The sequence below is a fragment of the Passer domesticus genome, chromosome 4 (genome assembly GCF_036417665.1).
Source record: "Passer domesticus isolate bPasDom1 chromosome 4, bPasDom1.hap1, whole genome shotgun sequence".
Lineage (NCBI taxonomy): Eukaryota > Metazoa > Chordata > Aves > Passeriformes > Passeridae > Passer > Passer domesticus.
This window is the reverse complement of record NC_087477.1, coordinates 44,966,666-44,978,829: the sequence shown is the minus strand read 5'-3', so window position 1 is coordinate 44,978,829 and position 12,164 is coordinate 44,966,666. Positions and strand designations below refer to the sequence as shown.

Sequence of the window (12,164 nt, the reverse complement as noted above, 5' to 3'; positions counted from 1 at the left end):
TAGGGCAAGTGCTTGTAATGAAATCCCATTACAACAGTTCTGTCCAAAAGAAGGCAAAAGAAAATCAAAAGTCAATGAAGGTGAAAAACAGTAAGAAGCTGGTGGAGCACTGAGGATAAAAAAAAGTAGCTTTGGCAGCAAAGTTACTGGTTTAGTGCCAATGTTCTTTTTGACTATGGGTTAGAGAGAGAAACAACATTTGCAGCTATCTCCCTTCCAGGCACCAGATTGCTAAGAGAGGCAACAAAGCTTGCAAATGCTTTGGGAAAGTTCCAGTGTGGTGAATGGATCCGGAAAATGTGTAATAGCTTCACTGAACACTGAAATTGGAGTTGAAATAATAGCATATCTTTTTTTTTTTTTTTTTTTTTAAGATCAAAAAGAAAAGTTAATTCAAGGAAATACATGGTTTGGGTTGTATGTGAACACCAGTTTTGGACTTGGTAAAAAAAAAGTATACTGTTCAGACTTATAAGAAGTTTTAAAATATTTTTTCACATAATCTTGATAAAATTTGCTGTAAAATGCTATTGTGAGATAAGAAAAATTACATACTGCCATTAAATTTTCAAAATTAATTTATTCAGCTTTTTTTTCCAATAAAATGTAACATTTGATAAGACCATGAAATTAAGCACTAAGAGGCATCTAAAATCCTCTCCTCCTCTCTGGAAAAACACCCCATGTTGGCTGAAAGAAGCCAAATTTTATGAATTACAGGGTTTCAAATAAATGTCATTTTTGGGGGTTCTGGTACTTTATAAAGTACCACTGATAGAACTTCTCCAGTTCTTACACACTCTCATAACACCCTAGATGTTCCATGTGACTTCACAATAAATTACAACCCTTTTAATGTAATTGAAAACCATTTGTCTTCTTCCAAGATCCCTTTACAATAATTCTATAGAGAATGGGACTGGAGAATTAGAAAAGGATATGGAGTGTCTGTAACAACTTTTTACCCTCTCTTCCTAAAGAGGTAGTAGCTCAAGGGAAAAACTGCATAACCAGAGACACTGTAAAGGAAAAATAGTAGGGAAGCTTGGGAACATGACTTTTAGACCAGATTCATTTTAGAAACTGTAATAATGTTTGTTGCTTTAAAAAGTAAGTTTGCAAATTGCCTAAGATCAATATGACTTCAGAAAAATCAGAAAAGAAGTAATATCTTCACTTTTTAAAAACATATGAATATTAAATTCGTTAATCCCTTGCAACTGATATTTCTCTTCTCAATAAGTTAACTCCTATCTTTGTACATTTTTTCACATTAGTTCTCACTGCACACATTCTTTTCTGTGATTTTTCACAAAAATACCGAAGTACAGTATCTACTGTACTTATCCTCTGGTACTATGTGCATTAGAGTGTTTATTTGAGGAAGAATAAGCAGAGACATGTGTGGGTGATAGCTTTGTTATTGTAGAAAGACTAAGCTTGAGAAATAAGCAGTAGTCACTATGGCAATGAATTTAAATCACCACGTACCAATGTAAGGTTTTTAAAATTCAATTTTTCTTTTTCCCTTTTTTTATTAGATGTAACATACAAACAATGAAGGGAAAAGTGAGTGTTGATTTACAGTCCAATTGTTCTAACTACATCAAGCTCAGTGCACAGATCCTGGGGTGCTGGAAAATGAAGAAAAAACTGAAACAGAAGGGGCAAGAGAAAAACAAAAGTGAGGCAGGAATGAGAAAGTAGTATTGTCAAGAAAAACTGAAAGTATTATAAATTTATTCTGTTAGCTTGTATAAGCTTTAAATTAATTTTTTTCAGCAGATACTTCAACTGACTTCCCTTTGCAGAAATTAAATGCACTTTTCTACTTATGGCTTAGTTTCAGGCATATGACTGAATGTCATAACTCATCCACTGAAAGCTGGGACAGTCTGTTTGGGCTGTTCGTAGGACTGCTGGTAAGCCTTCAGCTATTTAACAAAGTATTCAGTTGGATGAAAGCAACTGACAGGACGTATACAAAATATGCATGTTCTGTCTTTAAAGCTGGGCTATAGTACTAATGAATTTTTAATGGGACAACAGTATCAATCAGTAGTCGGTAAAATAAAGGTGATTATATGATTTTATGTATCTTCATATATGCATATGTACAAGTGTGTGGATATAGACAGAGCTTAGATATAGACAGACAAACACACACACAGTTTTATAGGAGAGGTTTTTTTGTCTTCTTTTACATTAATAACCATGAATGCACAACCCTGTAATACATTGTGTACATAGATGTTCTCTGATTGACTGTAATGCCATGGTAAAAATTTCCCAAGATCAAATTTTGAACCACAACAATTCTTATCATTTAGTCTTTTAGGAAACTGAATGCACTTCAAATCCAAGGCTAGTTTACTGCATCTCATTTAAATTTTGACTATACCTATTGCTAGCATTTAAATTTGTTAAACAGTGAAAAAAATTGCAGTATAAAATTCCTAAAAATGCAGCTTCCCAAGCTGTTATGCTTTCCTCTTGGCTCTTTCAGGGCCATACAATACTAGAAGAGACCACCTGGGATATCCAAGCAAGTCCTTTGCCGTAGCAGAGTTGTTCTTTGTTGTACATGTCAGCCTTCCTGTTGATTTCGTAGGAACAAATTTCAGTGGCTGTAATAAATTGAACAGTTTAGTCAAAAGCACTATAGGTAATCAAAAGTAGCTGCGAGATAACAAATTCCTTTTGTATTACTAACAATTTAATTTCTGTATGTCAGCTGAAATGAAAAAAAACCCTAGATTAAGCATTATGAACATTGTAGCTCATTCCAACAAGTGACACAAATCCTTAGTTTTACAATACTAGAAGCTCTTCCTCAATTTTTTAATGGAGAGAGAGAACCAGACTATGCTGAATATGTATACGTGTGTGGAATGAAATGTACCAGACTGAAGAAAATATGAACTTTTCAGTCCATTGCTGAAATTCTGATGCTGACAAATGGTGATTTGTCTTTGTTCCAAATGCAACTCTTAGAACATTTTGCAAGACCAAGCTCTAATAAAATATAACATAGCAATTAGTAACTACATTGCCAGTGAGCTGCTGGAAGGCATTTAGATGCCACAGTAACGCTGTAATCTGCACTCAAAAAGAGCAGCTATAAAGAATGTGTAATTTAGTTAAATTGAGGGAAGTGCGTATTTTTATAGTATTATTTTCTCCTTAGACTTAAATGATTATTTCTAGAATCAGGACTGTCAGTTACTAAAATAAATAAATGTAACCTGCCCTTCATCTCCTTTGTTTCCCTGGCTACTGTGTGTGCAGTGTGTCAGTAAGGACAGTAATATCTGTATGTCCAACCTACTGCTTTCTTCCCTCTTATCTCCTTTATTTGTGGACCTACAGGTGATATTTTCGATATTTTCCTTTTTTTCCACTGAACTGCTGTTTTCATTATACTGACAAGATGCCATTAGGTAACGGGGAAGTTGGTTGCTGATTGTGGTGAAAATGATTTGTTACAAGTCCATTGGCCCCATTAAGGGAAAATTGATTTCTCTGCTTATCAGTGCAGAATTCAAGTGGCCAACATCTAGGCACTCAATTTTTAAAATTGAAAATAAATTATTGATCTGATGATTACCACCAGGAGCTTTTCTGACTCAAAACCCACCAAATAAATATTTTGCGTCAGTTATGAGAGGATGACACAGTTTAAAAAAAATCTAAGTAAAATAGCCATTGTTTTTTTTAAGGTTAAAATTCCTGTTTCTGATGTACTATGACTTTGTTTCCTCACAAATCTTTTGTTACCTATAGATTTGTTATTACCTTTATTATTACCTTTAATTACTATTACCTTTGTTATCTACAAAGCCCTTTGAACTGAAAGCAACAAGAGGTTCATTGCAGACTGAGTAACGTGAATCCTTTATTGATGATGGTTTTGGGGCAAATAGTTCACGACTGATATGGGAAGTAGCAAACTGATGGTGATGAGGGTTTAGAGGGAAGATTTTGATCTAAAAATTAATACTTTGTTTTCCCTAATTAAATTTAACATAAATTCCAAATGGCTAGAGTACTGAAATGCTAAATCCAAAATCTTGAATTTTTAGATTCACTAATGTATTAACTAACATTCACATAGTAAAGGTTAGGAAATCATGCTTTCAATAATATAATGTGAAAAAACCAACCATCCCCTACTACTTGCACAGGGATTTTTTTCCTGCTTTATGACCTTTCTGAAAGCTAGAATAACTCATAGGAAAGAGCAAAGCTGAATTTATGGAGATAATGTAACTGTCTTACCTGTCTCCTCATAAATAGATTGCATTCATCTTAGCTTCCCTCTCCTTGATTACATTTCATATTTGAAATTATTATCCTAAATTATTTCCTGTTTGAAATACAGATTTTTCAATCCAGTCTGGCATGCATCTCACTGAGGTGCCTAATTGCCTTTATACTGGAAGAAATTACTTGAAAAACTTGTGTTTTCTAAACCCAGACTGATTCATACATAAGGAAACATCTAGACATGACTGGTTTTCACCATACAACACAAGGTATGAAAGTGGTACAAGGTCTGAAAACTATAGAAATTAAATCCTGTTAATCCTGCAGGAAAAGGCCTTCAGCATATCAGGATCTATAGCTAAGTATTCAATATTTCAGAAGAAAAAATAAGCATTTTAGGTGCTCAGAGATTGTGTTTTGCCTGATTGCCCCAACTGGGACTGTAAACAACGCAGCTGAAGAGCCTACTGGACAGCAGTCCAAGGAAGGAGCTTCCCTTCCAATGAAAACAAGACTTTTGATCCAGAGCTAAAATATTTTTCAAACATCTAGTTCATTTACCTACTTTTACTCTTCATCCTGTTGCTGAAAACTAACCACTTTCTATTCAAACCAAATGTTGCAGTAAATCTCAGTACTGCTCCCTGTCTTTGCTGTTCAGAGTAATTGGTTATAGCAGTATAGCAAAATTAAAATATGCAGCACATGCAGCCTTGTCTGTCACGCCCCTAGGCTAACATCAGAGCGGGTTAAGGTGCAACATAAATCAGCCCAGGAGTGGAGTTTAGAAAATTTATGCCTCCAAGGCAACTATTTTCTTGTTTCCACATGGGGGGGGATAAAAAAAGCCCCAAGGAGAACGAGTCCATGTTTGCCTGGCTAAGTCAGTGTGTCTCAGAAAAGGAGCAGGCAGCTTTGACACAGATGCATAAGATTCTTGCGTTCACTTGCAAAATGTCAGTAGCTCCAAACTCAGTCTTGTGTAAGACCAAAAAAAGTTCTCAGTCATAACTTCCAGGAAAACTCCAGGTTTAACTCCTAATAGGAGTGGGACCTAAATATTTTATTAAACAGTATGTGATTGTGGAGTCATATGCAACTCGTGATACCTTGCTTTAAAAAAAAAAAAGTTTTGTTCTCTGAGCGTGTTTGACTTCCCATCAGTAAACATTTTTGCTCACTTAGTTTCTTAATAGTGTTTCTACCATCCTAGTGGAAAAAAAAGTCATAAGATTGCTTTCTTATGCTAAGTTAATATACTGGTTTTGTAGACTGGGGGATGCTTTCTCAGCAGGGAAATAATTATTCTGAAAACAATGGGTTTTTCTTAATGACATCTAAATCTTCATAAGATACCCAGGGCTTCAAGCCTAACAGCATGTGTTTGACTCCCTTTCATCAGTGATTGTGTTGATAACCATGCATTAAAAATTATCCTTATTCTACTAATAGGTGTATAATTAGATATATCCAAAAGCTAGCACAGGTAGAAATAATCCCTTCATGCACAAAGCCCATCTACGTGCTGGTGGACATGGCATTTCTCAGGGAGAAAGGCAGTGTGGTGCTCTGTTAGCTCTTCTAGCAGTTGTGGAGCATGGCATGAATTAGGGTTGTGCCATCACTTGCACCTTTTTGACTCTATGAGCTGTGCTGTACACCAGGTGATAAAATAAGTCAGAAATTATTATTCTAGGCAACATGTAGCAAAGAGGGACTTTCAATTATTTTGTCTCAGTTTTTCTAAGTGCAAATAAATGATGGAAGTCTGTAATACAGCACTTAGCATTTTCCTGTCTAAGAGCTACTTTTGATTTCAGTCCTGCCTCAGTCATTTAGCTTTAGGATGCTTCAATGCCATTAACTGAAATGAGATAGGTTACATTAGGCAAAAAGATTGCAGCCGTTTTCAGGAAAAAAAAAGCTAAAATTCCATTAACTAGTCAGAATTGAGCTTCTCTGTTGAACTCTAACTCTTCAAAGCTTCCTCTTGATATGCTTTTATAAATGCAAGACTGTGGCTATGGTGTTTTAAATAATACTAATTTAGAGCTTTAGCTTTAGTTTATAAGTATTTTATTGGGAATATTTCCATTTATTAGTCATATATGTCATTGCTTAATATGGTTATTTAATGTGACATTTAAGAGATGCTACTGACTATAACTTCTATAAATTCCCTAAATCCAGCTGTTTTCATCATTGCAAAACTGTAACTGTTATTTTTTAACCTCTGAGTTTGACTGCTGTAGCTGCTGGAATTAATGAACAGAAGCAGGAATATTTTAAATCATAAATTATGACAATCCATTATTGTAAAAACATTTTTCTGTGTGAGACAAGTATTGCCACAATATTTCAGATATTTATTTCAGATCGGGAAAGGTCAGGGAATAACTTTGGAGACCATACTTTGCAAGAAGAAATTACTTAATAGTAAAAATAATTTTAATAACTATTCTCATTTTGTTCCTACTTTCACCTTCTTAAATAATTATACTAGATTAGAAGAATATATTTTTTCTTTGGAAAAAAATTTAAGTAATCTTTAATTATTCTAAAATTTTACTTGAATTTCCTTATTCTACAAACTTCTGCCTTCTTCACTCAACTTCTTTTTCAAAGAAAGCTCGGGGGACTGTAACTCTATTAAAAACACAGCATATGCAAATCTCCTCTTATTTCTGACTATTTTGTGTCAAGACTTTTCTACAAGTAGGTAATTCTTTTCTTAAAAGGGTCTAAAATCAGTATTTTGATATTGATATGTCTCATGTACTGATTATTGAGGAAAAAATTGAGAGTGAAATAAATTAATTTTCAGGGACCTAAGTTGCACAAAGAAATCATATTTCATGTAAAAAATATGTCCCTGAGTACTTTGATTAACAATGCCCAGATAGGAATTGAAGCAGACCATTAATTTAGTTTAGTTTTATGTTATTTTAATCACACAAAATTGATAAAAAATACAAATAAATACCAGATTATTTCTCATTCTTCCATGCTTGCTAAATCCACACTTCTCTGATGCAAGCTGCACATAGACAGAAGAATATAAAAGCATCCAATTTTTTTTTAATCTCTGAGAGCAAGCTGTTGCTTTTAAATAAGTTTGTGGAAGTCATAGAGTTTGACTCATAGTTCGTGGAAGTCTGGTTTGACATGAGTTTTGCAAAATGATTTTAACACAGGATGGTGTACACTTTCAAGTGGTAGAAAGCAGAAAAGCTTTTAATATTATGTGCAATGTATATCTGTACAGAACTGTTAACTGGACTGTACTGATTGCTGATTTTATTTCTATGAGCGTTTTTAAGTATCTGTCATCCCTAAAAGTTGTTGGTGTTCTGATGTGTGGCTACAGCAAATGAGAATTTTTCAAGACTGTGGAATCATATGCCTTACTCTGCAGTAATTTAATTAAAGGGAATTCACCTTTTAGACCTGGTCAGAGAAAATTTCTCTGAAGTCATCTGGAATAGTCTAGGCAAGTGTAAATGGCCAAAGTACCACAGAAATAATAATCTCCATACAGAGAAGAACTTTCTGAGCTGCAGTTGTCTCATTTCTTTCTGTTCTTTAGTCCTACAATAGAGATTGATATCTCCATCTGTGTTTCTGCCAAGGTCTAAGTTCCAGATCTGGAACTGATTGTTGCCTATTGAAACTGATATCTGTCATCACGTGCCCCTAGAAAGTCCCATCTGTGGTTCTTATCATTATGGTATAAAGTGCAGTAGAAAAGCAATGCATATACAATAGAATAATAAATTATACTTTTATTGATAGAAAATGTGCAATAAGAACTTTGAGGGTTACAAAATGAGGGTTACAGACACAGCTTGTAGCAAGTAACATAATTTATCATGCAGAAAAGTTCCTCTTTACACTTTCTGCCTGTTTTCATGTTGTAGATTTTTTTTCCAAGTTGGGTGTCAGTGTAACATTTGGAAGCATTATTCTTTGTATTACTTTAAATGACTGACAGGTATTGATAGATCCTGGCTGGGGAGGGTTTATTTAGGTTGGGAGGAGGTTGGTTGGTTTGCTTGCTTGCTTGCTTGGCTTGGGTTTTTTGGTTTTTTTTTCATGTATGTTCATAACTTTACAGCAAGGATGCCTCTACAAGAGCTGATCATGTGTCCATGGGATTGTGGTCATATAAATCACAAGTGTCAAACAATGCAATGCTTTTTCTCTAAACAAAGCAGAAATGTTGCATGTAGAGTATTTTCTCCAAACATCTCTCTGGGGAGTCTCTCCCAGGCTTTGAGATCTTACATCTTGGCAATACTGAATCCTGTCAAGGAGATCCTCTGTGAATGCTAATGTTTCAAGTCTTGCTTGTCCTTACAATATGTCATGCTAGTCCTTACAGCATCTGCAGTGCAGCAGTCATCTTCAGCAATTAAAAAATACCCTTGTGTCTGTCTTGCAAGTTCCTCAAGCCTAGAAATTAACAAGCCTTACTCCTTTCTATTCGAAGATAGTCAATAGGCTTCAAGTCCTGCTTAATTAATCGATACCACTTTAAATTAGGTATATCATCTGAATAAGAAAAAATATTCTGAAAAGTTATGCAGCTTATGTCTGTCGGAGAAGGGGAATGTTTCTCTCCACTAGTCCTTCAAAATGTTTTTCAAGTTTGATGACTGCCACGTTCAAGTTGCACCAAGATCTCCACGGGATGCTGTTGATGAGACGCACAGCTCAGTGCTGCTTGTGAAGTGCTGCTGGCTGATCCGTGCACGGGCTTCTAATAGCTTTATGTGGACACTGCAGGAAAAACTGATGGAAACAGATCCCGTCAAGAATGAGAAGACCTAACTTTTGAGGGAGAACAGCTTTTGTCTACCTTTGCTTTCAGAAAGGAATGCTGCTGGCCAAACAACATACTGGTATTTCAGCATGCACCTATTGGAAATGTATAATGGGTTTCCTTGTTTTGTACTTATTTGCAGGAGCAAATGCCATGATTTGAACTCAGAAACTGAATGACAGGCATTTAATGATAGCAGTAATATGAGCATACCTCAGCCTGAAGTGTTAATGATAAAGGCAGTTTGTGTTAAATTTTATGACACACTGCAAACTTTCCATTGTTGATTATGAAAAAGAGCAATTAAATAATATGTAGAACAATTTTATTTGTGTAACAAATCGCCCATTTTGTCTTTCTAACCTAGCTTTATAGTGATGATAATTTCTATTCAAAGGCTAATTGGATCACATGTAGGTATGGGGTTTTTTTTGTCCAAGCTGTGTGTAAATAATTTTTTGTCATAAAGACTCCTGCAGTACTGATAGGAAGGTTCACTGATACTGTGAGAAATGGGATAAGACAAAACACATGTTTTTTTCATGTGGAAATCTCAAAACTAGGAACATATATTTTAAGGTTTGGCTTCTTCTCTGATTATTGATTAATGGGAAACAGTGGTTTCTGCAGACGTTCCAATATGTCTATATTTTTTAAAAATTCAGTTTTAGCTCAGTATTTAATAATCTGAAAAAAAATTGGTTCACACAGTTCTGGTATTAATTTTATAGCCCTTATAAAGAAGTAAAATATTGGATGAGTATTCTCTCAATTTAGGCCATAATGGAACACAGCTTTCTATGGCAGTTCATGTTATTACCATTGGACACAATCTCATGTAGCTTCAAAATCTTTTACCCAACTACATTTATTGCAAGCAATTAACACTGATTGTTTATAAAATATATGTAAGGAGAAAATCACATGCTGCCTTCAAGTATTTCCAAGGCTACAGAAACAAAAAAGGACAATGGATGACTGCATATACCAAATGGTTGCTAAAATACAATGAAAGATTTCTCTAAAATGGGTTTTACCTTAGTTGAAGTGTATGCAGTGTTTCTTATGTAAAAAAAGAGCCCCATAATGTTAAATCCTGACATCCATGGCACTCCACAGTCACTTGTATTTTCCAAGTATCTCTGGTAGCATCCTGCTAGCTAACCTGAATTTTGTATTTTAACCAGAAATAGGACCAGCTGAATAATACAAATCCTGCCACACTAGTGGAGGCAACAGCCTCCCTCAAGGAGCATGCAGATGAGGAGGACCAGTCTTCATCTTTTTGCAGGTATTTTCACTTAACTACCACATTTCTCTTCTTGATGATAGAAAAAGGTAAAAGGAGGTAGTAAGTATGCCCTGATTTTGAGGGGAACACTGGGAGAAGAAACTTCAAGCCTGTCCTTACTCCTGACTGATTGAGCTCCACAATGGAGACAAGGCAGACAGAATATCAGAAAAGACAAAAGTCCTCTGTGCTTCTCTCTGACACACTGCTGGAGGAGCCAGCAGATTTTCCATTTGGGTAACCCAGCACATTTTCGTGTCATGAAAGGAGGGGGCAGGTCCACTGCAGTGCCTACCTAGGTATCACCAGTTCAACCCCATTTTAAAAGAAACCTGAAAATCTGAAAAGTGAACTAATTAAAGCATTCTGGGAGTAGCTGCTGAGTCAACATTTCCTGTTATGTTATCATTAAGATCCAATTTAATTTACGGGTTATAATATGATACTGTAGGCTATATCACAAACTGATACTACAATCAGTCTATATAATATCATATTATTGGATATAATACTTCCTATAAATTTCAGGCTTCACCTAAGTTTGAAGTATGACTCCATATCTGTGTGTGATTTAGCAATGTTTTATGTCCAGTGTCTTCTGCTGACATGAATATCAGTGTCATCAATTAATAATACATATATTTATGTTTTCAAGGCTTTATTTACTCATTTGTTTCATTAGAAAACCAGTATTCTCTTTCATAAGGCCAAAGATCAGTCCATTTCTCAAGGGCTTTCCACGAGTCATTCTACTCAAGAATAATTTCTCTGGTATCTAAAATGTCATTCATTTCTTCTTATCTCTGAATTGACCATGAGGAAATGACTACAGACTGTCTGTGCACGGTGCAGTGTTAAATATGTTATAAAAACATTTTTCATCTTGAACAACGTGATCCTCTCAGGACACAGCTCCATCAGCAAGGTCTGTTTATAGCCTTGAGTGCTCGAAATTTCACGAGAGGCAAAGGGCAAGGCTCAGGCATATGTTGTGGCAACTGCACGGAAACCATCAGGTTTTGCTGTTTCCAGGGGTGAGAGGAAGGATAGGGGATATGTCAAAATTGTACCAACAGCAATGGGTGATTACCTCAGAATTATCTCGGAATTCACAGAACTCTACTTTATCTTGCACTAATGGAAAACTAGGATGTGACAGCACATAACTGGTGAGGCTTAACTTATTGAATACAAGCTGACATACAAGACTGAATTCTAAGTTTCTGTTGTATTATAGGAACCAAGATATTACTCCCTTTTCATAGTCAAAAAAGAGGAGCAGAGCTCTATCTTTCTTAAGTGTCTCTCACCCTCCACTTTCCATATTGCTTTATGCCATTGTATAGATCTCTCCTTGCAAATGCACAGCTAAACCAGTGCAAAATGGAAACCTTAGGGGACAAGCATCTACAGCTACAATTTCAGATTAGGCTTTACATGCAGGCTCACCATACCTGCTTCAAACACCCTTGTGCACTTCCTCCCTCCTACCACTTTCCAACCACTCCCTATTAAATTTCCTCTCTCCCTATTAAATACATTTTAATATCAAAATAATGAAAAAACACACACATTTGATTTTTTGAGGACTTGTCCAAAATCACGAAAGAAACTTTCTGAATTTAAAGCTTCTGTTACATTAAGTAAGTTAGGACTTAAGGGATTACAATAACATTTTCTCAGGTCATAAAAATGAGGTGTTTATCCCATTTTCACTGTAGTTATACAAGAAAAAATGCAACACACCTGTAAAACTTGAAAAACAATAATCTCTCTGAATCTGGA

The 12,164-nt window shown here is 35.3% G+C and overlaps 1 protein-coding gene across 3 annotated transcripts in view; it reads left to right on the top strand.

The window, feature by feature from the left end:
* The window catches only part of NPY1R (neuropeptide Y receptor Y1), a 42,567-nt gene that overhangs the window by 16,614 nt on the left and 13,789 nt on the right, over positions 1 to 12,164 (top strand). For 2 of the 3 annotated variants that reach the window (XM_064417541.1, XM_064417542.1), the window contains one exon: positions 10,276 to 10,379. The exons of the other annotated variant lie outside the window; for it this stretch is intronic. The gene's annotated coding sequence lies outside the window, so the exon portion shown is untranslated. The remainder of the gene's footprint in view (positions 1 to 10,275; positions 10,380 to 12,164) is intronic. 3 annotated transcript variants of the gene reach the window in all.